Source organism: Lynx canadensis, chromosome C1 (assembly GCF_007474595.2).
Source record: "Lynx canadensis isolate LIC74 chromosome C1, mLynCan4.pri.v2, whole genome shotgun sequence".
Taxonomy (NCBI): Eukaryota; Metazoa; Chordata; class Mammalia; order Carnivora; family Felidae; genus Lynx; species Lynx canadensis.
In genome coordinates, this window is record NC_044310.1 from 135,206,817 (window position 1) to 135,234,693 (window position 27,877).

General features: G+C 38.6%; 1 long non-coding RNA gene across 1 annotated transcript in view; it reads left to right on the forward strand.

Annotated features, from left to right (window-relative positions):
* The window catches only part of LOC115521798, an 85,577-nt gene extending 60,270 nt beyond the window's left edge, over nucleotides 1-25,307 (forward strand). Inside the window, exons 2-7 of the long non-coding RNA XR_003971174.1 lie at nucleotides 3,513-3,662; nucleotides 9,168-9,342; nucleotides 14,630-14,856; nucleotides 15,828-15,915; nucleotides 22,854-22,954; nucleotides 23,868-25,307. This is a non-coding gene — a long non-coding RNA (uncharacterized LOC115521798). The remainder of the gene's footprint in view (nucleotides 1-3,512; nucleotides 3,663-9,167; nucleotides 9,343-14,629; nucleotides 14,857-15,827; nucleotides 15,916-22,853; nucleotides 22,955-23,867) is intronic.
* The last annotated feature ends 2,570 nt before the right edge of the window (nucleotides 25,308-27,877 follow it).

The following is a 27,877-nucleotide window of genomic DNA, read 5'->3' on the forward strand; positions in this document are numbered from 1 at the left end:
GTGCTGAGAGGTATTGCTGTACAGCCGACAGCGCTGCATTGTGCAGTCTACAGATATCCCAAGCAGAACAATAAAAAAGCAGGTTGAACGTAGAACCTGTTGCTGGAGGAATCATTTTTCCCCCCTCTTTTAGAAATGGAAGCGGTGTTTTATGTTTGTTTTGACCTCTGCTGTATACTTGGCCCCTTAACATCTGTTTTTGACCGTTGCCGTTTTTCACACCAAATTAAATGTCGAGGAGTCAGATAAAATAAGTCCAAAATATGTCCAAATTATTTTTGTTGACTTCCAACAAATGTCTTAGTAACTCTTTTCACATGGAACGATACCATTTAAATGCCAACGTAGGAAATTATTTTCCTTTCAACATTTTAGGAGCTGAAGAAAGGAATTTGGAGGTGTGCTTAAACTCGGGAAATATTGCATTGGCCTTTTTGGTAACTTGCACGACTGTTTCAGGCTTGCTTTGAGGCTATTCTGCCGTAGGAAGTTATGTGCGTTTGTTGGGTGGAAATTCCAGGGAAATTGTTTAACAACGGCATAGAAAAAAGCCATTATTCAGAACTGCTTCAAACCGTAAATACCAGTTAGAATCAAAAGCGATCTACTGTTTATCATATGGAAACCAACATGTATTTGTTTTCCTTCGTAACCTCTACGTGTATGTTTCTGTGTGCATGTGTGTAAGAGAAAGAGTCAAGGCTATAATGACAACTTTTCATCGTTCTAAGAAGTTTGACAATGTTACACCACGGTTAAGTCTGTGGTGTAAGAATTTAACAAATGGCATCACATTTTCGGCATCTAATCTAATAAATATTTTAATAGAGGTAAACTGTGTTGGGAAAGAATACCATCTTCTTTTAAGATCCAACGTGTCTGTATATCAGAGATTGGCAACTAATTCATGATAAAGATGGATTCAAAAATAATTACCCCATCTTATATTATTTACTGCCAGTATATCAAAAGAACACGTTCCCAAGTTAACGATGGAAATAGGGTTCATGTCAGTCCACGAGACTGTGCTCAAAGTGGAGCCATGTAATATCTACAGTTTCTCTTCCTCTGTTCTATAACAAATTATCACACTAAAGTTTGCATTTTTTAACAGTTACATTGCCTTTAAACTTGAGCTTTTTGTTTTATATGTTGAAAACAAGTTGTTATCTGATGGAGAGGTAACCTGGGGACATGAACTATTTTCATTGTGCTCTTAAGCAAGTCTGTTGATAATTATTGAAGATGACCGGCTAAATAGATTTTGATTAATCACTTGCAAAAATGATGCTTGTTAGAACCACTTTATATTCCGTGTCATGGGGATGATATCAATGTAGGTTTTAGCTATTTCTTTGTAGATGGTGTTTTTTTTTTTTTTTAAAGCACCTGGCAAAAAGAGAAAACAAACCTTAGTTGAAAGCTTTTGTCTCCAACAGAAAACTCTTTTCATGCCTGCCTTTTTTTTTTTTTAAGAAGTGCTCAATTATTATTTGTGTCATAGTGGGAACACTGGGTCTCTATAGGGCCTGAACCTTTTCAAACAGGAGATAGCTTTTGTTTTTGTACCCCATCAACACGGATTCACCTAATTAAATCCAGTATCTCTGGCTGAAGCAAAATGATTTGTAATAGTTCTTTGGAGTTTACTTAATTAGTTTCGATGTCTTCCGTGTGGTAAATGTGGTGATATTTTATAAAATGGAACTGAAAAAAGAGGAGGCAAAATGCACTCTTACAAGGGATGAGGGAAAGGGAGGTGAGAGGGAGGGCAGACCAGTACGACCAAACCATGAAAGCAAGGTGTAGCTCCAACGCGTGGGCTTGTAGACCCGAGTCATTCATTAGTTGAGATCATCAAAGCAGATCTGACCTGGAAAAAGGCTTCCTGTCAAACGTAGGCCTGGGCATCTGTCAGGGCCTCAGATTCGACACCTTGATCAGCCCAAGACACTGACACCATTTTCTTTAACAAACACCAACAGCTTTTTTCTCCTTCATTTTAACATCTCTCAGGGGTTGGATTCCCTTTCTTCTCCCGCTCTGTGGAGAGTAAAGGGAGCTTGTTAACTTGCTTAGATATTTTGACTGTGGATGCTCTTTGGCCACTTGCCTGTGGTAACAGTGTCAAAGCATAACTTGGTATAATTGCGAGATTTGCAGTCAGAAGAGTGTTCTGTCTTTATGTTCAAGCTGCTGAATAAAAAGAAGTGTCACTTTGGAAAATCGTGCAAATTATCCTCAAAGTTCAGGCAAAATACATAATACAAAATACATACCTGGTATGTCTTGTGTTCATTGCCAAGACACGGAAGAGTAAAAGAATGGGGTTTTAATTATGTGAATTAAAAGCTATAAATTCCCATGTTTGTTATGCTGAGACTGGCTGGCGCACAATAACATAAAATTAAACTTAAAATGAAAGCAGTAGAATGGGGCTCTTTACAATTTAAAAAGTAACTGAAAAGCATTAAAAATTTTAATTATCCATTGTGTCACAATTTATATACAGTATGGATTAGAAATGACAATTTTTGATGGACCTTCATTTAATAGAGACGTGCATAATTTACAGACATTAGCAATACCCATTCTGCAAGTGGAAATTAGGATTGCAGTGGAAGGTTTATCTTATTGATGGGTAATAAGAGATGGCAATCTAAAACCAGATTTATTAGGAAATGCACTTTTAAAGTGACAGAGTTGTGTTCACTCTGTATTTTCTATGTTTCCAGAGTCGTTTTAGTAGGGAAACTGCAAAATGGGGATTTGCGGGGTTTTCCCCCCTTAGTATATAACGATGTGAAATTTGAAGTGAACAGGGACTATAGATGTCCCTCTGGCCTTTTCCATGCAAGATGCGGGTGTGCACATCTTCGAGGATAATCCTTACAGAATGAGCGCCAGCTGATCAGTACGTAACACTGGTAGGCACTGGGGCTGGGGCTGCCAATGCTGGCGCTTAGTACGAGAAAAACGATCCTTCTGGTTAAGTAGACCTTTTCTGTGTCTCACAAACTGTACAAAACCGCGTGCTGCTGGCAGGTAATGGCTAGTAATTAGCGTGGCAGGCAGGTAATGACTTGAAATCACCTGCTAATTGTTTCTGAGTGTTTGCTCACTTTCAAAACTCTGGATGAGCAGGGAAAGTCGTGGGGGGCTTTACTGATGGGAGTGGAGAAAAGGGGAGGGACACAACCAGGGAATCTCTTTCTGAACAGGGTATCTCCCCTTTTGTTGCTTATTTTACCCGCAGGGCCTCTCTGAGGGACTCCGGGGAGGCACTGAGAATTGGCAGGTTACTTTACCAGCCTGCTGCTCCTACTGGGAAAGATGGTGCCTGTGGAGAAATCCTTTGCTGCTCTGGAATCCAACCAACCTTCTTAGTTTCAGCCTCTGCACTAGAAAATTGGGAGGGAGAGAGTAATGGCAGCTTGTTTGTAAAGAAAAATGAATTACACAAAGCCAGATTTTACTTCCCTGACATAACCTACTTCTTTCTCTTTCGTGAGATTTCCCCAGCATCATGGAGAGCCCTTGGTGCTGATGCAAGAGCGACCGGGCAAAGAGCCTATGCCAAGTTGAGACTGGATCACTTGGTCTAAGGATCCTATAAACGCTTCAGACAAGCGCTCACACACAGAAATCCATACAGGGCACAAGTGAGTAACATAACTGAACATTTTGAGAAGGGGATGGAGGGAGGGGGTCGTGGTGAGCCGGAGAGAATGTGGCTTCTCTAAACTTGAATGAGGGGAGCTTGGGTGGCTCAGTCGGTTAAACATCCGACTCTTGATTTTGGCTCAGGTCATGGTCTCCCAGTTCTTAGGATTCAGTCCCGCATTGGGCTCTGTGCTGACAGTGAGGAGCCTGCTTGGGATTCTCTCTCTCTTTCTCTCTCTCTCTCTCTCTGATCCCTCTCTGCTCATGCACATGCATGGGTTCTCTCTTTTTCTATAAATAAATAAATAAATAAATAAATAAACAAACAAACTTTAAAGAATAAAAAAAATAAACTTGAATGAAATGCATTCTGCTCCAGCCAATTGCTGGGATATGGATATGGGGAAGAGAGGTCTCCCAAATACTTTTAAAAAAGTTTCTGAGTATAGTTGATGTACAATATTATATTAATTTTGGTTGTACACATAGTGATTCTCTATAAGTTATGCTATGCTCACCATAAGTGTAGCTGCTATCTGTCACCATACACTATTACAATATTATTGACTATATTCCCTATGCTGTGCCTTTTATCTTTATGACTTACTCATCCCATAACTGCAAGCCTGTGTCTCCCACTCCCCTTCACCCATTTTGTCCATTTCCCCTTCCCTCTGGCAACCAGCAGTCTATTCTCTGTATTTATAGGTCTGATTCTGTTTTTTATTTGTTTGGCTATTCATACGTTATGTTTTGTTTTTATATTCCACATGTGAGTGAATTCATATGGTATTTATACTTCTCAGTCTGACTTATTTCATTTAGTGTAATACTTCTGGTTTTATATATGTTGTTGCAAATGGCAGATCTCATCCTTTTTTATGGTGGTATAATAGTTCACTGTGTATATGCTTGTGTGTGTGTGTGTGTGTGTGTGTGTGTGTGTGTGTGTGTATGTACATACCACATCTTATTTATCCATTCGTCTATCAATGGACACTTAGGTTGCTTCTGTATCTTGGTTACTGTAAATAATGCTGCAGTGAACATAGGGCTGTATATAGCTTTTTGAATTAGTGTTTTCATTTTCTTTGGGTAAATAGTGGTAGAATTATTGGATCATATAGTATTTCTATTTTTAATTTTTTGAGGAACCTCCACACTGTTTTCCACAGTGGTTGTACCAATTTGTATTCCCACCAACGGTATACAAGTGTTCATCTTTTTCCACATCCTTGCCAACTTGCAATTTCTTGTCTTCTTGATTTTAGCCACTCAGATAGGTATGAGATGATATCTCATGGTGGTTTTGATTTGCATTTCCTTGATGATGAGGGATGGAGAGCACGTTTTCGTGTGTGTGTTGGCCATCTGGATGTCTTCTTTGGGAAAGTGTCTAGTCATGTCCTGTGCTCATTTTTTAATTGTGTTGTCTGTTTTTTGGTGCTGAGTTGTAGAAGCTCTATATATTTTGGTTATTAACCCCTGTTGGATATATCCTTTTCAAATATCTTCTCCCATTCAGTAGACTGCCTTTTTGTTTTGTTGACTGTTTCCTTCACTGTGCAAAACCTTTTTATTTTGGTGTAGTCCCAATAATTTGGTTTTGCTTTTGTTTGCCCTGCCTCAGGAGACGTGTCTAGAAATACGTATATGATGCTAGGGCCAGTGTCAGAGAAATTACTGTCTCTGTTCTCTTCTAGGATTTTTATGGTTTCAGGTCTCACATTTAGATCTTTAATTCATTTTCAGTTTATTTTTGTGTATGGTGTTAGAAAGTGGTCCTGTTGCATTCTTTTGCATGTAGCTGTCCAGTTTTCCCAGCACAGCCCATTAAAGAGACTGTCTTTTTCCCATTGTATATTTTTGCCTCCAGATTTCCTAAATTCTTAAGAGGAGCCAGAAATCTGGAATTTTATGGGAAAATATCCTGTTTTAAAGCTTTGAAACTAATTAGAAAAAATAAAATCTTTGTGTAGGGGAAGCAAAACCACTGGCTTGATTTTAGGTCACAGGCTGCTAGTTGCTGACATCTATTTTAAATTATATATATTTTTACTTGGTACCTTTTCTTTTAGTATCTTGTTAGATGGCAAAGAGGAAGAAAGCAAAGGTGGGCTTACATATTCAACAAGTGTTATTTGGCTGTTAGAATTTTCTTGTGTTTCTTATGCCCAAACAGTTAAAGAATGACATCTTAGGAAATCGTCCCACATGATGCCTGCCTGGTTTTGAGCTTTTCCCTAAATGCTGAAGGCCCCCTTGGGCCAACTCTCTCGGGCTCTTTCAAACATATTTTAGTGGAGAACTTCTCTGAGCACGGACTCACTGGTTCTAATAAGTCATTGTTAAGGAGAATTGACTGACTGTCCCTCATGCCGGCAGTCCAGTAGGCTCTGAAGAACATAGCCGAGGAGCTGGAAAGGCCTAGATTTCATTCAATTTGGGCTCTGCCTACTTACTAATATAACTTGGGCAAGCTCCATCCAACTCAGCCTCCATTTTGTCACTGGTAAATTAAGAGTAATGTACTTACCTTGTGGAACTGTGTTCAGGATTAGAGAAAAATGCTTAAATTATCCCTTTTATGAATCTTTCATATAGCACACATGAATAGATTGTGGTCATGAGACTTAATAGCCAGATACATACTTTACACTGGTTAAAATCCAAATCATAAATATGCTTTATATTGATTTGAAACCTTCTATGCTTTTCCAGAATACTTAAAGAAAATTAACAAACTTCCTGGGAAAGTTTATTTCCAGATTAAACAGTTTCAAATGAACACTAATGTAATTATGTGATGAGTTTGAAAAAAGTTCAAAAGCTAGAGTCAAGTAAATTCAGGTTTTTTTTTTTTTTTTAAACCAGGTGGTCATTTTTATGTATACAAGTAAGAAATCATCTAGCAGATCGAGGTTAATAGAGATTGGTCATACATAGGATTTACTAGGTTAGTATTGGAATGGGAAAAAGTGGAGCTGGTCACCGTGCTGAGGACTAGAAGAGAAAGAACTTGCATAGGTGTCTTTTAGTAAAGAGCCAGATTTTGGAGGTGGCCTCAACATAGTCTGAAAAATCATCAGGTCTACCTTGGATTTTCTTTCTACGCAGTTACTGTCATTTCAGAAGAGTGGTTTCTAACTGCATCACATTACATCAAATTGAAAAAGTACCCTCTTATTTGTTCTTATTTGTTAGGTGGGTCTCCCCCCTCCCCACCCCCCACACCTCCAGGGGCAGGGGATAATATAAGTACTAAAAATTTTATTCTCAAACTGAAAGAGAAAATTGAATTTATACGGAGATAAAGGTGCAGTTGGCTTAATTTGCCCCTTTTCCAAATGCTTTTTATATATAGTTGCCTAAGCAGTTTGTGACACTTATATCCTCTTTCTACCAGCCATCAGTTTTATACATAGTTTCTCTAAAAATAAAGATATTAAAATCAGTCTCTTATTCAGTCACTAGCTTCCAGTGTTCAGAGTTTGATTGTTCAGTTGTATAGTAATTAAGAAGAAAGTCTAGCTCTGAAGCTTTTTGAAGTTTTTTTTTCCCTCCCTCAGGATAAAATAAAATAAAATAAAATAAAATAGGTACCTAAATTGTTTGAAGACCCAGTTTAATTTAGAAAAGGCAAAACCAAAATGTAAGTATAGAGAACTATGAATCTTATCTGAATGTATAAGTTGAGCTACATGACCTATTTAAAGACAAGAGAAGTTATGTTTTTTATTGTATCATTGTTACTTTTCTTGAAACATCTGACTATAACAAAAAGAACTTAGTAATATACCATGATTTTTACGTAGCCCGATGGCTACAGATCCTGAGGTGTCACTCACCTCCTTCATCTATTTGCTGTTATATGTGTTCACCTCAATAGTCAATAGAATATTAAGTGATAGATTTCATTCTCTATAAAGTAGTACTCTAATAGAAAACAATAGACTTTAAACAGAGAAATCCAAACATACATTATGAAGAGTTACGTATAAAAAGTGCAACACTTAGGGAGTTTATCAGTATGAAAATGAAAAGATAGCTCATTATAACTATGTACAATCATCATCACTATGTTACATTGGGAAAAAAATCCTCTTAAGGTCAGATTGATTGTGTTGCTAAATAATCAGAATTTTCTGTTGTAATTTGCGAAACCTTAAAAATGAGAAGAATTGATATCATGCTTTCAAACAAAAACTTAAATCATTTCAAGCCAGATTTTTATGAGTCATTGCCAGAGTTTGTGCGTTTTCTCTAATTAAATTATTTTCTTTTAAAAAGCCAGCCTTGGTGGGGGTGGGGTGGAAGTCAGCAGGCGGAGGGAGAGAAGGGAGCTCAGAAGATATACACATAAATTGTCTTAATTTCTGAGAAATGGGGGTCTGACAATCACTTAAGACAATATAGTTGATATGGCTGTCAGGACGGACTCTTTTCAAAAGAATGTTTTCATAGAATATTATCGTGACACTTTGCTCAGATGGATGTCTTTAGCAGTATTTGATTAATGTAACGTAATAAAAGAGATGCACACCAAAGTGTCTGTACGTGTCTTGTTAAGTATGTTTGATTCATTATATGTGGTTCTCAGTTCTTTCCTCTTTCCGCAGTTCATTTTTTATCATTTCAATAATATATCTATAAATATGAAAAAGTTGGCACTTTCAAAGTCTTTGACATATATGGCTATTAATTCATAACTCTAAAAAATTGTATCTTTCAACTTGTCATTTTAAAGCTCATAGAGTTTATTACAGTAAGTAACCTGTGTTAGAAATTAGATTTTGAACTTTAGCAAGAAGATAAATAAGCTCATGAACCTAAAAGTTAAAGATACCTAGACATAGATCTAAGATAGAATTACATGAAAAGATCAATTATTAAAGATTACAATTTTAAACTCCCTGAAGATATCATTGAGGTTTCTTTGGTTACTAGTTTCCAACTAATTTTGTTTTCCAACTCCAGATATCAAATATGGAGCAAGTTTGTAATTAACAAAGCTATCCAAATTCACTTTTATGATCATCTTAGTTGTAATGGGTTAATGGGTTAAATGTCATGGTTTACGTATTAATGACATAGATGGTTTTAAGACAAGGTATTCTGAAGGCAAAATAATGGTATACACACACACACACACACACACACACATATATATATACACACATATATATATACATATATATATGTGTATATATTTATATTTTCTTCGTGTTACTGTTTTAATAAGAATAAGCCATATAAGGTAGATGCTATTTTACTGACAGAGAAGCTGCGACAGAGGTAACATGGCGAAGATCACACATATGCCAAGGGGCAAAGCAGAGCTGGGCTTGGAAATCAGAAGTCTGGCTCCAGAGCCTTTGACCACCTCTAGGTGAAGCTACATGTGGAATATCTTCTTCTCGGTGCCTTTGGTCCTGCTTCATACCCTGTCCTACGTAAGTAACAGCGTGTCCCTCTCACTTGCCATGTTTCTTTCCATGATTCAGTGAAGAAGATAATCAGGGATCAAGATGGCAGAGGAGGAAGATCCTAAGCTGACCTCCCACGGACACACCAAAACTACAACTACCTATAGAACAGCTATCTCTGCGAATGACCTGAAGACTAGCAGAACAGGTCTTCCACAACTAAAGACATAAAGAAAGAGCCACATCATGACAGGTAGGAGGGGCAGAGATGTGGATGGGTCGGGATGCACACCCCTGGCATGGCGACCCACAAGGAGGAGGGTTATTACCAATGTGGAGGTCCGCCCTGATGACTGAGGGGTTCACACACCACATTGGGTACCCTAGCCATGGGGCTCCCACTAGGAAGATGAGTCCCCATAATACCTGGCTTTGAAAAACAGAGGCAAAGTCCAGGAGCGCTGGAAGGCTATAGGAAACCAAAACTCTACTCTTAAAGGGTGTGAACACAAACTCCCTCACTCTGAGCATCACTGCAGAGGCAGCAGTTGGAAAAGCACTTGGGCCATATGTGAAAGAGACTCACTGACGAATTTTAGGGCAGGTACCAGAGGCGCAGGATCTGTAGGAGTTTTCTTTGGGAACAGAAGTACTGGTGGGCACCACTGGTTTTACTCTCCTACCTAGCTGGTCCGGTGTTGGTGGGTAACATTTATGACTTCCCCATCTACATTGCCATCACTGCTCTCTCCTCCCCCATATTCCCCTGTGGAACTGCTGGGGCAGGCACCCCCCACCCCCAACCAGGAGCTTCAGCCCCTGCCATTTATATGTGGCATCTAAAAAATAAAACTAACAGAACAAAACAGAAACAGTCTCATGGATACAAATTGGTGGTCGCCAGAGGGGAGGTGGATGGGGAGAGGGATAAAATAGGTGAAGGAGATTAAGAGGTACAAACTTCCAGTTATAAAATAAGTCAGGGGCACCTGGGTGGCCCAGTCGTTGAGTGTCCGACTTCGGCTCAGGTCATGATCTCACGGTTCGTGGGTTCGAGCCCTGCCTCGGGCTCTGTGCTGATAGCTCGGAGCCTGGAGCCTGGAGCCTGCTTCGGATTGTGTGTTTCCCTCTCTCTGCCCTCCCTTTACTCTCTCTGTCTCTCTCTCTCAAAAATAAAAATAAGACATTAAAAAAATAAAAATACATAAGTCATGTGGATGCAAAGTCCAGCTTAAGGAATATAGTCAATAATGCAATTAATTTGTATGGTAACACATGATAATTGGACTCACCAGGGGTGGTCATTTCATATAAATGTTGAATCACTATGTTGTATACCTGAAATTAATATTATATGTCAACTGTACTTTAAAAAGAAGATAGGGGTACCTGTGTGGCTCAGTCGGTTAAGCAGCTGGCTTCTGCTCAGGTCATGGTATCACGGTTCGTGGGTTCCAGCCCCGCATTGGGCTCTGTGCTGACAGCTCGGAGCCTGGAGCCTGCTTCGGATTCTGTGTCTCCCTCTCTTTCTGCTCCTCCCCTGCTTGCACTCTGTCTCTCTCTCTTTCTCAAAATAAATAAACATTAAAAAAAATTTTTTAAAAAGAATAAAAAAGAAGATGAAATAGCATCTTGAAGCTTGAAAGAGAGTCTATTTAATTGATGCAGCTAGAACAAAAGAAAAACCTCTAGCACATGCCCAATGGTTCCTCTCAGTTTTTATCCAGAAATACTGCGTGATTATTGATTAAAGTGAATCCTTTAATAATAGAATGCCCAAGTGATGGGTTTACTCTGGTTAGTGGAATGTTGTGAAGAACTGAAAATGAACAAGAAACCCATATTGTTGTTTATTTCCTCATTTTCTGTTAAAAATACATGTGAAAATATGCATGCATCCATTTCCCTCAAAAAGTGAGGGTCTAGCAAAATGAATGAATTATTTGATCAGTGAATTCCATCGTAGCTGAGAGACAGAGAGAGAGAGAAAGAAAATAATGGCCGACCATGAGGATAGCAAGTCTGAAGTGTTCCACATAATGAGGTCTGACTCACAGATGATCTGCGGGTTTCGAGTGCCAGGCTAGCACATCATGTGTGAATAAGCCTGTGGCAGGGGCTGAGGGTGAGGCCTGAGGACATGGTTTATGTTGGAGCCTCACGGTGTTCTGGGTGACTCATGTACACTAAACAGCAGAGTCATGAACCATTTATACACACCCAATATCAGGTTCACTTCAAGGCTGTTCTCCTGCAGCCATTTTACAGCTCTCTCTAAAAAGCACAGAACTTATTTCGGCCTTTTCCAGGAGGATCACGAAGAGGAATTAACAGAGGGCCTTAATGTCTTGATGGTCCTTTCCTGGGGAGATTGTTCTTCCTCTGAGCCCCGAAAGACACTCCCATGGTACTTTTTCTCTCTATTGTGCTGTGAAAGGAGTGGGTTTGGGGTCAGCTAGAGGCCTAGCTCTCGGCAATGTCCTCACCACCTCTGAGACCTTGGGCAATTCGCTTGTTATTCTTGGGTATGGTTTTCTTGGAAAACTATAAACCTTACAGAATGGGATGGCAGAATTTTATGCATTTATGGGAAATTAACAGAGAAGAAATGTTAACATTCTTTTCAGTGGTCACTTATCCAATTGCTTCAGCTCAGGAATGACCGATGCCAGAGCACTAATTAAGGATGTTAATGTTCAATTTTGTATCTGTTTAGTGTCAAGAGAGAGGAAGAGAGGGTTTTAAATGTGCACTAGTAATTTTTTTATAGGTATGTACAAGGCTTTTTGAAACTATCAATAAAGTCAAGGGACCTATGCAAGGACTAAGAGAAAGTCAAAAGAAAAGAAGCATTCCACATTGTAGGCTGAAGGGGTAGATGGCTTCTTCTGGGTGAGAAAGCATGATCTATCGTGCACTGCTCATGGAACGACCTGTCTGTGGCTGGGCAGCGCCTTCAGGCCTCTGAGTCCTGCCCAAGCCAGGACCTGCCTCTGCTCGTTGTCAGTGCTATCACTCGATGCCGGGGAGCAGAGGGGCCCCAAGGGAGTCAACGATGTTGTTTAGGGTTGTCCATTTTGGGGACACATTGGCTAGAACGAATCATACGTTCATAGTCTTGAGGGGTCCTCCGTTTTTAGAGAATTAGAAAGAAACACCGTGTTTCTCATTTTAAAGTGCCCAGGTCTGGCACTTCTATTCAGCATGTACTTTGGGCAAGTCCCCTCACCTGTTGGGGACTAACTTACTGCCTCTGAGAACTGAGGGAGCTGGACCCAAAGGTCTCTAAGGGCTAAAGTTTTCATGCCACTGACTCTGGACTTCTCTATGTAAACACTAAGTAAACTTACAGTAACTATGGAGAAGGACTATGTCCTTGCTGATAATTGTAAATGTCCATGATGTCAAAATGCAGGATGGTAAAAAGTGAAGTTGAAAAATGAGGAAGAGGTGTGACAGGGTGCAATCTAAATAGTTTTGAAGGGTGTGCACTTTTTAGGCTGCCTAGGATCAGGGCATGTCTTCTAGCGAATTTCAGAGTTGACCAAACTACATTTTGGTTCGGACCTACCTTATCGAGCAAGAGAGAGGATGGTAATTAAAGCAACGATAGCCCCATGGCTCACATGACCCCTTTTCCTGATTGAGGGAGGAGGCAGAGGGGAACACGGGAAAGAGAAAACACTTATATTAAGCAATTATGTCAAATTCATTACTGAAACATATATTTCAAACATACACAAAAATATGCTAAAGAGTATAATGAATCCTCATGTTCCTGTGAACATTCAACAATCAATTCATGGACAATCTTGTTTCATCTATATCTTCACTTAATCTTGTTTTATTTTGGGGCAGATCTCTCACATAATTTTATCTGTAAATGTTTTCCAATATATCTCTAAACGTTAAGAACTCTTCATTTAACAGGCAATTGCAATGTCATTAACACACCTAAAAATTTACCCCAAATTCCTTACTATTATTCAGTATCAAGTCAGAGTTCAGATTTCTCCAATATTCTCATACACGTAGATATTTAACAATTTGTTTGAATCTGGACCCTAATAAGTTCATAAATAGCTATTGGTGAGTATGTCTCTTCAGTCTCTTTTAATCTATAGGTGTCCTATCTTTCTTTCTTTCCCCCCACCCCCTAATCTCTATTTGATGAAGAAACTGGGTTGTTTGTTGATCAGAAAATCATGAATTCTCTGATTTTGATGTTTAACTTTCTTTTTTTTTTTTTTTTTATGAAATTTATTGACAAATTGGTTTCCATACAACACCCAGTGCTCATCCCAAAAGGTGCCCTCCTCAATACCCATCACCCACCCTCCCCTCCCTCCCACCCCCCATCAACCCTCAGTTTGTTCTCAGTTTTTAACAGTCTCTTATGCTTTGGCTCTCTCCCACTCTAACCTCTTTTTTTTTTTTTTTTTTTTTTTTCCTTCCCCTCCCCCATGGGTTCCTGTTAAGTTTCTCAGGATCCACATAAGAGTGAAACCATATGGTATCTGTCTTTCTCTGTATGGCTTATTTCACTTAGCATTACACTCTCCAGTTCCATCCACGTTGCTACAAAGGGCCATATTTCATTTTTTCTCATTGCCACATAGTATTCCATTGTGTATATAAACCACAATTTCTTTATCCATTCATCAGTTGATGGACATTTAACTTTCTATGTTACCTCTTCACATGTTCTTCAGTCCCCTCAGTTTCCTATAAATTGATACTTAAACGCATGATTAGATTTCTTTTCTTTTTTTTGACAACTCTTCATAGATGTGTACTGTATTTTTATCAGGAAGCAAATAATGTCTCATTGCCTCCTTTTTCTTGTTCTATTAGTAGCCATTATTGATTACTGTTTAATTTCTTCATTATAGGTTGTCCTATATTAATTTTATTAATATAATCAATTCCTTTTCATCCTAGTAGCTGAAATATTTTTATTAAGAGAAACTTCCCCTACTTGAATACTTGAAGAATTATATATTCATTATAATTTGTACATAAAACTCAGGATAAATACTGGATTTAACCCTCTCTTTACCAGTTTCAGCTTATTTTCTAGCATTCTTCAAAAGTGACCAATGAGAGCTGTGTGTGTGTTTAAACTGTTTATTTTGATCTCGTGGATTTAAAAAATATTTGGAACTCGAGCTTGTAAGTCAGACGGATGTAGGTTTGCATCCCAATTCTGCCCTGTTACACCAGGAAGAATTTTCCCTCCTTTCTTCCCATGATTAAATCCTGGTGACCTTTAGCTCTCCTCCACAATAAGACTTTCTCTTAACTCTCCTGACCAGGTTAACACCTCTCAAATGCACAATTTCACATTCATTTGTGTGGACGTTGGTTTAATGCCTGATTTCTTTGCTAGACTGTAAGTTCCCTATGGGCACGGACCATGTTTTGCGTTAACTAACCATCAGATCCCCATTATGAGGGTGTCTGTAAATATTTGTTCATTGAATGTTGAAAAACTTGGCTAAATTAATCTCTGAGCTTTAGTTTTCTCATCTGTCAAATAGGGGTGATAATACTGATGTCACAATATGAAGATTGTGAAGATGTGACAATATGAAGACATGAAGATGTGAAGATTAAGTGAGACAATGGGTACAAGATACCTGGTCTATCGTAAGCATTCTCAAGTGGTAGCCGGTTTCATATCTGATGACCTTGGACACTACGCTCCTGTCATGAATTACTTGGCTGACACCTCTGATTGTATTGCTTGGGAAACAATTATCAAAAAGTAATTTCTGCTTCTGTTTATGAAATGCTAAGTCAGATGCAAATCAACAGAGTTCTAAAGTGTTCTGAAAGGGAGAAGAGAGAGAAATAGCATTCAAGTCTCCTGCCTCCAAAATTGGGGGGGGGGATGAAGGAATAATTGAGAATGATATCAAAATAGTTATAAAGAATTATATGAACCGATGAAATCTGAGGGGATGGATGGAGCAGCTTAAGTTAGGGGAAGGAGAAGAAGCACAGTCTCTGGAAGAGGTTTTGTGAGTGGAAGAGAAATTCTGAAGTTAGGACTGGTCTCAGTGTCAAAAAAGGAAGTTGTCGCTTTAGGAGGGCTGACTAAATGTCCTCCGAGACCCCCTTGACTAAAAATATCTCTTCCATTGGCTTGGGGTCATTCAAATCAGAGTCTATCCTTATGCAAATGTTAGGACTTTAGATATTTTCCTACTCACACCACACTGTGTCCCCACCTCCGTAATTTTGCTCAGGCTGGTCCTTCCTCTGGAGTGGTCTTCTCACTTTACTCACCATTTTTGTATCGTGTCAGGAGTCACTTCTTCTGGGCGTCTTTTTCAGGCTCTTGCTCCAATCCACCAGGTGCGTTAAGGACTTTCATTTTAGCAAATTCAATAAGCTAACAGTGTGGAGGCCAGAGACCAATTAGAAGAATGCAGGCAATAGGGAGGTCATAGTCCAGGTAGATGATGAGGCCCTGAACTCGGGCAGGAGGCTTTGGAAAGAAGAGGACAGATGAAGAAGCAGATTCAGGAGGTAGAACTCATAGTGGCTGACTAGTGTTTTGTCTGAGGCGGCTCCTAACATTCAGCACACAAGTAACTAAAAATGTTGGCCCCTTAGCGCAGTCCAGACCTTATGATTCTTGTATTATTTATTTGGCGTTTAGACTTAAGACTAAAAGGCTCCCATTCCTTTTCACAAAGCTGAGTGACCCTGATTTTCCCCCTGTTTTCTCAGGACATCCCGTACATGTCCCTGTCACCGCATTTACATTTACCGCGGTGTTTATATCTGCTGACTTCACTAAACTGTGAGCACCCGGAAGGTGAGAACTCTCTTATTCATCTTTGTAACCTCGGCAGAGTGCTCAACACATACTTAGTGTTTAAGAAATAACAAATGGGTGATTGAGGTCTTATCTAACCATTGTACATTTACATTTAGATAAGATATTTAGTTACCTGGAAGGATAAATCAGTAACGTGTTAACACATGAACCTAAGTTAGTTTATCTGATTGACCCCTTTTCAGCAGCAGGAACAGAGTGGCGGAAAATCAGCAAGCTGATTTGGGGGGAAGGTCAACAGCACCTGCTAACTTTCAGCCCTGGCTGAGATGGAGGGAAAGAGCAAAGGTGGTTTGTGTGGACCCCCTTAGCATGATCCCTGTGTGAGAGAGTAGGAGAAAGCAAGAAGTATTTAGGGGAGAGCAATCACTATTTTAGTATTGGCGAGATTGTAGAAACTGAGCAAAGGCAAACTGGATTGAGGTTCGTGGGGGTGGGCAAGTGTTGGAGAGCCTTACAACATGGTCATGACAGGGTAGTATGTAGAAATATCCATCAACGAAATGCATAATAGTCTTTCCAGAAAAAAGCCGCCTTATATTCTCAGTGTTTTGTATATTTGCACAGAGAACTTGCTCATTTATCTAGGTTCTTAAAACACTCAGTTATCTGCCCAAGAGATGCTTTTTGACATAAACAACTATCTACCTGGTGTCAGAATTTCTCAACAGATAAGACATGCTTGTACTCAGGAAGGAACTTCTGCAGTAAGATAGCACACCAAACTTTTATTGTTAATATGGGAAGAAAGGCGTGTGTCAGAATAACAGGAAAACCCACTCCGGTGTATCCGAACCTGATGTGGGGGAGGGGTGGTCGTTTTTATCCGGCACACTGAAAGCAGCCTTTCTTGCAACATGGACTGTCCTTAGAATTCATTGCTTTCTGAATTTTTTTAGTACCAGCAGAGATTAAATGAAATCCAGTATTTTTTCAGACCCAGTTAGAAATGAACAATAAGACATTTATCATTAATAATCAGACTGAGCTTATTGTATTTCATGGGATTTAGCATGTGTCTGTGTTTGTCCAATTAAATGTTTCCATCCATAACATGTGTTTCTTCCCTAGGTGGAGGGATGGGCAGGAGTGGATCTTTTTCTATGAGCAAATTTTCCTTCTATCATGTTTAAATACATAAAATATCATAGCTATTTCCAATAGCTGTGTATTTGCTAAAAAAAGTTGTTTAAGTATAAAGATTTACAGGTCACATTTTGACTTCTGATATATATGGAATCTTAAGAAATTATACTAAATACACTTGTAAATTATATCGATTAAGAAGTCTGTGAGAAAGACAATTTACAGAAACGCCAACCGGACTGAGACTAGAGCAGAGTTGTTCAAATATACTGGTTCTGGCCTCCTTTGGATTTTTATTTGTTTCCTTATTACCGTCAGGTAGACTTCCCCTGAGAAATTTAGGTGGAGAATTTAAAGGAGATGTGTTTTCAGGAAGACTTAGTGGCAAGACCAGAAGGAAGTCTTAGTGAAATATAGCAAAGGTCATTATAACGTGGCCTTGTCTCATAACTCTGGAGGAAGTAGGTAAGAGGTAGTGTCAAAAAGGGAAAGATACAGAGGTGTTTCTAACGCGGGCACAGGAATATGTGGCAATGATAGAATATTACTAAAGTTTTCCTCTAGAATGAGTCATTGCCAAATATAATTTGAAGCTTTATGCAGCTTCAAGAAAATATCAATTTCTATGATTTTTATGAACTTGCACTTTAGAAAGGTTGGCAAATTGATAGACAATGAATAAATGCGTTCAGAATTCACAGTTGAAGCTCATATTGTCGCTTGAATTTAGCTAGGTACGATACCAAAGTTAGTGGCACATGGATGTCTTTCTGATGGTCTGATTTGTTAAAAACAATGCTGACAGATCAATATAAATATAAATAAAATGCCAAAATAATTTGACAGATAACTAGGTATTATAAGCTTAATTGGGAAGTACGTTTTACATTATAGTTCAAGACTAGACAGTAGTTTTTCAAATCAAGTATCTAACCACCCTAAAGAAATGAATTTCATTGTGAAGCTAAAATGATTACGTACTATAGCCCCTAACTTATTAGAGACAGATGTATCCTTGGTCTAACAAGCTCCATATTGTTAAATGGCAATGCTAGCATCTCCCTTCTTCAGTGTTATCCAAAATGTAATCTTAATACTATTTTATTGAATCTACGGTGATATCTTGTTATTTCCTTTTTGTTCTTGTGTTTGTTTGGGTGGTAGTCAGGGTGTGTGGTGCGGTGGGTGTTCAGAGGGTTGGGGGTCAGTTTGTATGTATTTCCAGTGAATAACACTGAAATAGTTGGTGGACTTATAACCGGAGTTCTGTGTCCTCAACATTTCATATCCAGGAAAATTTCCTACATTAAACAAAAATCAAAACAAAGAGACTGATATCTGTTCCCACATGAACTATTTTCCTATCAATATAAAGTACAATAAAGTGTGATAAGAAGCAAAATTTGGCATAGTTTTATAGAAGTTTGATATTGTAGGTGCACATACATCAGATATTCAACTAATTTAGTATAAATAGTCTAGCACTGTCAAATGAGAGGCAGATAGGATAACTTCCTTAGAGAGCACATAGTTAAAATAATACTTGGAAATGACCAATGGTCAAATATGGGCATAACTTTTCATTTTAGAGATACCTTGTTGTATAGACCAATTTAGTAATAGTGTGTATTTTACTCCTAAGAATTTGCTGACCAAAGTACTTTGCCTTCCCCCTAGTGTTCCGATAATAAGATTTCATATTCTGTGAGCATTGCCTATTTCTCCATCCTATGAGCCCATGAACAGTCATCAGCCCTTACATCTCTACTCTCCCAAGATACTGCTAAAAAGGAGAAGTCCAGTTCCTTCCACAGGCACTGCCACTACCACATGGCAAACTTGGCCTCTACCATGGAGGACTGTACCATGTTCAGTGGTTATTTAGTCAAATTGAAACACCACCTGTCTGCAGCCCAGTTCGACTTTCCCATGATTCTTAGGAAGGCCCTGGCCTCCATTTTGAAAACAGAAAACAAAACCACAGATCGATGAGGGTCAAAGAAGAAGTTAAGAAAGCTGTAGCAATTGTTAAGACGTGGAGACTTTTTGTTTAATTTTTGTTCATTTCCCTTGTATTGACTCTCAGGTAGACACACTAATGACCTATAATTCTGTTAGGTGCTTTATGAAACAGAGGGAAATGGTATACACATGTGTAGAATCAGAGCCACAATATTGGTAATTAGCTCAATAGAACAAAAAATTGATGTTAGGCTATTTGCTAGAAGTTTGGGTGCAGATTTGACAAGGCAAGGAAAACAGATTGCACTCCAGAGAGAACCGGCTTAACACTTGAATTCAGAGAACTGCAGATTCCTTCCTTGTTGAGTCCTGCAAATAGAGAAGAGGGTAAGAAAGAGAAGTAATTCAAAAGGCGGGGAGGTTAGGAGAGTAAACTGATTTTTTCCATGGAAATAAGATGGTTTTTTTAATGTTTTTTTTTTTTTTTGGCCCCTTTTAAGCCATTGCTTTCAGTTTGCTTCAATGCAGTCACTGAAATAGCTTAGAAAGAAATCTTTGATATGCCAGATCAACCAACAGTTTTAAAATATCCTTTTGTGCCTCCATTTATAATGCAAATAGTCAGTTGGCATTTTGGGTTCATCTCACCATTGTCTCTGAAGTGGGTTAACATACACAGAGTGAGGAAGAGAAGGGAGTCCCACAAGAGAGCACCTCTTTGATAGTTCAATAATAGTAAAATGTATTTAGGTCTTTTCTAAATACCTTTCACCTCCTAAGAATATAAAAAAAAAATGAGAGGAAGAGATCTAAGAAGAATAAATTGTGGTTGCCTTCTACGTTAGCTGAATGACTAAAGATATTGTTCTATGAATTACCCAATACTTAAATATTCCGAAGTCTGGCCTTTATGAGCTCATAAAAGACTTTGCTTATGTATCTAGGAAAGCCAGTATCTTTATATACTGTTAGAACAGAACTAGCATACTGTTTCAATATAAGTTTGAAAACCAGCAGAGATTTTGTTATATAAAGCAACTGGGCAATCACCTTAAACCCACGTTTACATTTAGTTTTATCGTACATAAACATTCCTTAGCTGAAATAGTTTTAAAAACTGGTAACCTATGTTTGAGAATGATGGAAAGAGACTGAATCCTAGTTGAAATATTATTGCCACTGTAGTGTTTTATTCATGGGAATCTCCAATCTTTTTTTCAGATATACTAAAAAAGCCAAAATTCATTAATGTCAGAAACACAAACGAGGGTTGGCAGTGATCATGCATCCATGCTGGGAGGAGGGAAGGCTGGGAGCCCTGTACAGCGTATAAACCCCAGATTCTACTTTTTCATTTGAGTTCCTCCGTAAATCCTCTCATGCATTCTGAAGCTCGAGAATTTCTTCTAGGCAACTGTTGTCAAAATACATTTTCCGACAAATACCCCCAAAAATGCAACCAAGAGCAACAATATTTCAGGAAGCTTCAGCTCAAGTGTGAGTAATAACCATTGGGTAAACAGAAGTTTTACCATCTTCTGTTTCATGATTGAGCTTTTCAAATGTAAACAGTTTGTAAGGAAAAAAGTGGGCCATGTCAGATTGGAGAAACAGAGGAAAGCTTGACAGGAGGTGTGCTTTGGCAGGAGAGGTAGTTAGGATACATCTGTGATTCCAAACTGGTTGAAATATCTTGTCTTTGAAGTCATCATTCTTTCTTCTCCCTTTCCCTCCCTCATGGGCACTGGCATGGACTTTTTTTTTTTGCCTTTGCTTCTCTCAGGGACATGAGTTCAAACCCTTCACATTCTCCCTTCTCCTCTCATTCATCTCCCCAGACCCTTCTCCCACTTGGGCTTACTAAGCAACCATTACTCTCCAGGTCCTCTCCTTGCCTCAGCCTTGGTTAAGTATCTCTTATATATATTTCTTAATGTCTATATTTTAGGAGAAAAAAGATCTCCTGGTGACTCCCTTTCTTTTTTAATCTGAGCTGAATTACATTTTACAACTCTGATTAAAGACAAATCTTTATTTTTCTACACTACTCCTTCTTCTGTCTCATTTAACACAGCTGGTGTAAAAGTGATCAATGCTGAAAAGCTTAGCGTATCAAGACTTCTTTGCAGAAATGATGATAAAATACCATGAGAAAGGATGCTACATGTACTCTGTAGTGGAACCCTACCCAGGATCCTCTTTAGTGGCTGCTACGTGCTCTCCTGGCTGTTTGAGTGTGGCTGGTAAACTCAGCGCTGTCTCCTTCTCTGGAGAATTGCCCTCTGATCAATGACTGCCTGGGAAGGAGGAAGCTTGCAAAGGCCAGCCTTTCAGCCTCAAGGTGGACCCAATGCTGGGTTACGATTTGTACTCCAGAGCTTCTCCATGGTGTCAGCTGAGCTGTTCTCTGGCCGAGCTTGTCTAGTGTTCTTTCCCTCTTTCTTCTCTCTCCTTCTTCTACAAATGTTCCTCAAAAAAAAAAAAAAAAATCTTTCCAACAAGAATTCCTATCTCAGTCTGTGTCTAGAGCAGTCACCTAAGACATACACCTTTCAAAATAAAGAGGGGAGCCTGAGTGGCTCAGTCGGTTAAGCATCCAATTTCAGCTCAGGTCACGAACTCCTGATTCATGAGGTCGAGCCCCGTGTCGGGCTCTGCACTGACAGCTCAGATCCTGAAGCCTGCTTTGGATTCTGTGTCTCCTTCTCCCTCTGCCCATTCTCACTAGTACTCTGTCTCTGTCTCTCACTCCCCCAAAAATAAAATAAAAATTAAAAAAACATTAAAAAATTCAATACATAAGAAATGACTAGTTTTAAGATGGATGTTGATATGTATTTGGAAAAAACAGAATGAGAACTTAAGATGTTTTCAGTTGTGGCAAAGCTTAAGAACTATAGAGATTCTATCTTTTGCCTCATAAAAAAGAGGAAATACTTTTTAAGGAGTTGCAAATATTTAAAATGTTATTAGCCCAGAAAAATCCCTTGAGTGGGGCTGCAGTAGTCTTCTAAGTACTTATTTTATGACCGACTTTATAATTTCCAAAGTAGTTTCAATTACATGAACTAAAGTCAATCTCATGGCAGGCATGACAAGCAGGGATAATTATTAGCCCCATTTTCCACATATGAAGACTGTCTCAGAGAGGTTGAATGACGCCATTATCTCCTAGGTAGTAAGTACCTGGCCTGTAGTTGGTGCTCAAAGCCAGGTGTCTGTGTGAAACGTGAGTGAGATTTGCTGATTAAGTCATGTTCTTAAGTTTATTATAGGCTGGATCTTCATAATTCTGTTATTAAATTTATTTGGGCTGCCTGAGCAATCCACCCACTAATCTTGAGTTAATCTGGGGCAAAGTGGTCAAATTCATATAAATGTGTATATTGGTTATCCATTGATGTGTAATAAATTATCTTAAAAAATAGCAGCTTAAAATAAGAAATATTTATTATGTCATAGTTTCTGTGGATTAGGAATGTGAGGGGTGCTTGAGTGGTGCTGCTGTCTCAAAGACTTCTCAAAGCTATAATCCAGGTGTTAGGCAGAGTTTGCAGTCTCATCTAAAGGCTCAGTTGAGGGAGGATTAACTTCTAAACTTACTTAGGTAGTTGTCGGCAGGGTTTAGTTCCTGGGGAGGTGTTGGACTGAGAACCCCATTTCTTTACTGGCTGATGGCCAGAAGCCATCCTCAGTCCCATATTACATGGCCCTTTCCATAGGGCAGCTCACAATATGGCAGCTGATATCCCTCAGAGGGGGTAAATGACAGAGAGTAAGAAAGGACAGACAAGGTGGAGGCCAGAGCTTTTTTTCTAACTTAATCTTGAAGTGCTATCGAGTCACTTTTACTGTGTTCTGTCCATTAGAAGTGAGTCACTAGGTCCAGCCCCCTACCAGTGGGAGGGGATGATACAGAATGTGAATATCAGGAGGCAGGAGCCATTTGAGAAGCTGCCTACCATCACAGGTCAGTTGGCTTTCTTATGTAGGAAGCTATCCCACTTGATCCAACCCCTTCTTCTCTCTATAAGGAGACACGGGATTATTTTCAATGTGTTAATTTCATGGATTTAGGTGTACGTGCCCTAGTTGAGTTCTCTTCTCATTTCTTCTTCCTCCTACCTACTCTTCAATTTCTCTTCTCTTTTTGCTCTTCCCTTCTTGCTTCTCCTGCCCTCTTGCTTCTGTCTCTACTCACTTCTCTTTCAGACTCTTTTTCTCTCTCCCTTCTCATTCTCTCAGCAATTTCCTTCCTTTTGGGATCCAAGTCCTCCATATCTTTCCTGCTCCTATGACCCTCACTGTTTCTCTGCTCATGGGGACATGGACAACCAGCAGTTTTAGATGCTGGCTTTAACATTTCTAAACAAAGTGATTTAATTCAACTGTTGGGTCTAGTCTTCCTCCCAAGTTCCTCTAGGAACTTCCTCACCATGATGAGGTGAGACAAGATGCTTTTATAGAATGTTGAAAATTCCATTTGGGAGGAGGATGGATTTTTTTTTCCCATTGCTTCATGTATAATGTCAGGTCTCAATTGTATCTAGTGTCCAGTTTTGTTTTATGTTAAATTCTTTACTTAAAGAATTTAAACATAAGGTGATCATAATAATGATGAGATGATGATGATGATGATGTCTAAAGTACACTATTACATTACTTATCCAAGATAACCTGTTTAACTCTTGATGGCAGGGACTTTTTCCAGTATCTAGCACTATCCAAGTGAATAAATGAATGCAACACTTTGGCAGAACTACAGTAGATTGGATAGGTTAGCTATTTAAGCTGTTAAAGTTAGGGTGGAAAAATGGTTTTACCAAATCTTATGTGAAATTCTGGGAAAAAATGTTAATGGGATCTGTATTTCTATTTTTCAGCATGAGAAGATGCTTTCAGGAAAAAAGCGACTATTTGACCCAGCAGAGAGCATTTTCCCGATGTAGGGGTGATGTGCAGCAATTAGCTTGTTTTGGTCTGGGATGACTGACAGCGATTTCATGGATTGTTTTGTGATATTAGACAAAGGTTCTCGGGGCAAAATGTGATTAGAATATGTTCAACTTGATGACATGTATGTTAAGCCTGTTGGCACGTAGCAGCCAATTTCATTGTATGACCTACTGGCTAGAGACATCGAGAGTAAGAGTCAAATCATTTGGAGAAGAGTTGTTTAGTGAGTTAGAATGAATGGAGTCTTTAGTGAGTGTCCGCATCAAATTCTGTCCCAGTTTGTTGCTTGTCATGCCCTATTCTCCATCTGGGATGCCCAAGGCACTCTTTTTCAGGACATTTGACCTACAAGTCATATTTCAGAAACTACTGATTTGGTGCTTGCTGATGGAGTTTAGACTCTGAGGAGTCCGCCTGCTGGATTACGTACAGACTAATGACCCATCAGATGCTAAAGGCAAAAGCTTAAAGTGCACTTGTGAATTAAACCACAGTATTGTCAGAAAGGAAGAATTTATTATGTCATTAAATTTAATTCAATAAGTTTTGCTTCTTTAGATGCACTGCACTGAGGGAAAAGTAAGAAATTAATTTTAAACAAGTGTTATTTTTCTTCTGCTTATCCAGGTAAAGGATATTCATGTGAAAGAGACAGAATATTTTATCGAGATTTTAAAAAAAGCCATTACAACAAATGATAAATTGTGAAAACTGGGCATGACTGCCTAGCCAGGCATGAACTTCTAAGATCAGAGACTATGTGCTTCAGTTAGTAAACACAGAGGAAAATCAACCTTGCCTAATTTAATGACACCCTGGGTGAAGTTTTCGGGCTTTGCATAAAAATCACAGAGGCTCATTGATACAAAGATGTCAGCAGTAATTGTGGTTGATGCTTACAGTTTAATCTGAAAGTTAGGATGGGCAGAAAATGAAAATCAAGATGGAGAATTTTTGCTTCAAAACTAGAAATTATTATGATATGAAGAAAATTCTCATAGGTTAAATATTATAATAAAACATAGAAGTGTGAAATATGTGGTATTGAATCTTTCTACATACATCTCATGATTGCTTTAGAGCAACAGAGAAAATGTTGATAAATAGTAACTTAAAGGTAAGTAAGGAAATTGCTGAGTGTTTGTACCTTTTGTCGTTTACCAATCAAAACAATATGATGATCTTACAGGGGGTCTAGAATGAAGTCCAGTGATAAATACAAAAATTAGACTTTCCATTGTATTGATAGTGCTCATTCTAATAAGTGAGAGACTTTTAGTATTTGTATTCTAGGTAATAAATTTTCTATTAGTAACTATTATGTTAGCGGAATAAAAGCAAGAGTGCAAATCCTCAAAGAACAGATTCTGGTCATTGTTTTAATTCAATAAATTCCATAGCAAATGGCTTAAGTCAAGTAAGAGAAAAAAAAACAGTTGACCATTGAACAACACAGGGGGGTAGGGGTACCCATGCCCTGGGCAGTGGAAAAGCTGTGTAAAACTTTTGACTCCCCAGAAACTTAATTATTAATAGCCTAATGTTGACTGGAAGCCTTACCAATAACATAAAAAGCTAACCAACACATATCATATATGATGTATGTATTATATATTATATTCTCTATAATAAAGCAAGTTAGAGAAAGAAAATATTATTAAGAAAATCACCAGAAAAGACAACCTGCTGAAAGGGAGAAGATATTTGCAAATGACATATCCTGTAAATGGTTAGTATCCAAAATATGTAAAGAACTGATACAACTCAGTACCCCAAAAGCAAATAGTCCAATTAAAAAATGGGCAGAAGACATGAACAGGCATTTCTCCAAAGAAGACATACAGACGTCCAACAGACACATGAAAAGATGCTCAGTGTTACTCATTATCAGGGAAATACAAATCAAAACTACTATGAGATGCTGCCTCCCACCTGTCAGAATGGCTAAAATCAAAAACACAAGAAACAGCAAGTGTTGGCAAGGATGTGGAGAAAAAGGAACACTTGTGCACTGTTGGTGGGAATACAAATTGGTGCAGCCACTGTGGAAAACGGTATGGAGTTCGCTCAGAAAGTTAAAAATAGAACTACCCAACAATCCAGGAATTGCACTATTGGAAATTTACCCCCAAAATACAAAAAAACTAATTCAAAGGGATACATGCACCCTGATGTTTATAGCCACATTGTTTACAATAGCCCAACTATGGAAGCAGCCCAAGTGTCCATTGATAGATAAATGGATAAAGAAGAAATGGGACATATATACAATGGAATATTTTTCAACCACTAAAAAACAAGAAACCTTGCTATTTGCAACAACATGAACAGATCTAGAGGGTATTATGCTAAGTGAAATAAGTCAAAGACAAATACCATATGATTTCACTTATATGTGGAATTTAAGAAACAAAACAAGCAAAAGAAAAAAAGAGACAAACCGAGAAACAGACTCTTTTTAAAAGTTTATTTATTTATTTATTTTGAGACAAAGGGAGAGAGAGAGAATCCCAAGTAGGCTCCACACTATCAGTACAGAGCCCAATGTGGGACTTGAACTCATGAGCCGTGATATCATGACCTGAGCCAAAGTTGGACATTTGACACACTGAGCCACCCAGATGCCCCACATATGGTGCACTTTTTTTTTTTTTTGCTTTTATTCATGCATTGTTAAAGGTGATGATTTTAATTTTTTGAAGACAATCTGATTTGGAATTTTCCCCTTCCTTCCTTCCTTCCTTCCTTCCTTCCTTCCTTCCTTCCTTCCTTCCTTCCTCTCTGTCTCTCTGTCTCTATCTGTGTGTTGTGCTGGAGTCATAAGGTTTATTTTAGTTTTATTCTGAAATTATTTTAATCATGGACCATTACCAGGAATAACAGATAAAAAAAATCCCACCTTCTAGTTTTTCAATATGTTTAGTAATGCAAAGAATATTTTAAAAAAGAATAGGTTGGTGGTCTCACATTTCAAGGTAAGGCACACCTTGTCAGGAAGGGAAAGCTGAGATGGGAAATTCATCTGCTCTTTGTGGAGCTTGCAATTTTTCCAAAAGTATCCTTCTCCACAATTCTGGGATGAGTATCTTGCCTGGTTTCTGTGTCAATTGTGTTTTTCCCCCAAGAATGGAAGGTTTTAAGTGAGGAATGACAGACCAAGGTCACCATGGATGTCCGCAGAGTTTTCCTAAAGAACCTTTGTGTGCCCATTAGTGGAGTGTCAGGAAAGAAACCAATTCCACTCATAATACCATTTTGAGCATCTCTTACATATGTGAAGCAGGTTTTTGCCTGTGTCTATAAAACTGTGGTCTTTACACTTACCTTATGAGTTTATTGTGTGGGTTAATTAAGTAAATGCATTTAAGCTCCTATAAGAGTGTTTAGAATACAGAAAGACATTCTGTACTTTATATATATTTATTTGTTAGCTCAGTGTTTCTCCAATTTTAGCGTTCATAAGAATCATCTACGATCTCGTTAAAATGTGGATGATAGCTCAGTAGGTCTGGGTTGGGGTCTGAGATCCTGCATTTCTAACAAGCACCCAGGTGATGTCAGTGCAGCTGATCCACAGACTGCACTTTGAGTAGCAAAGATTAGGCAGTGAGTTATCTCCTTGGTTAGATACAACTGTGACTAGAGAGCAATGAAGTTTTAGTCCTGATGGAGGGTTATCCTACTGATGATCCAGAAGCCTCTGAGAAGTGGCACAACACTATTTCATATGTATATCTTGCCAGTAAACTCTCTGGAAATCTGAAGGATTCTATAATGTATCACAGAAGTAATTATAACATGTAATTCATAACCTAAGGTCCAATGAACTATAATCCCACCAGCCCATTTACACTTCGAAGACCGTTAACGGCATTTGGGAGAAATGAGTGCTCTAGGGGAGTAGAATTTTATTTGGTAAATTCAAAAACCATTTTTG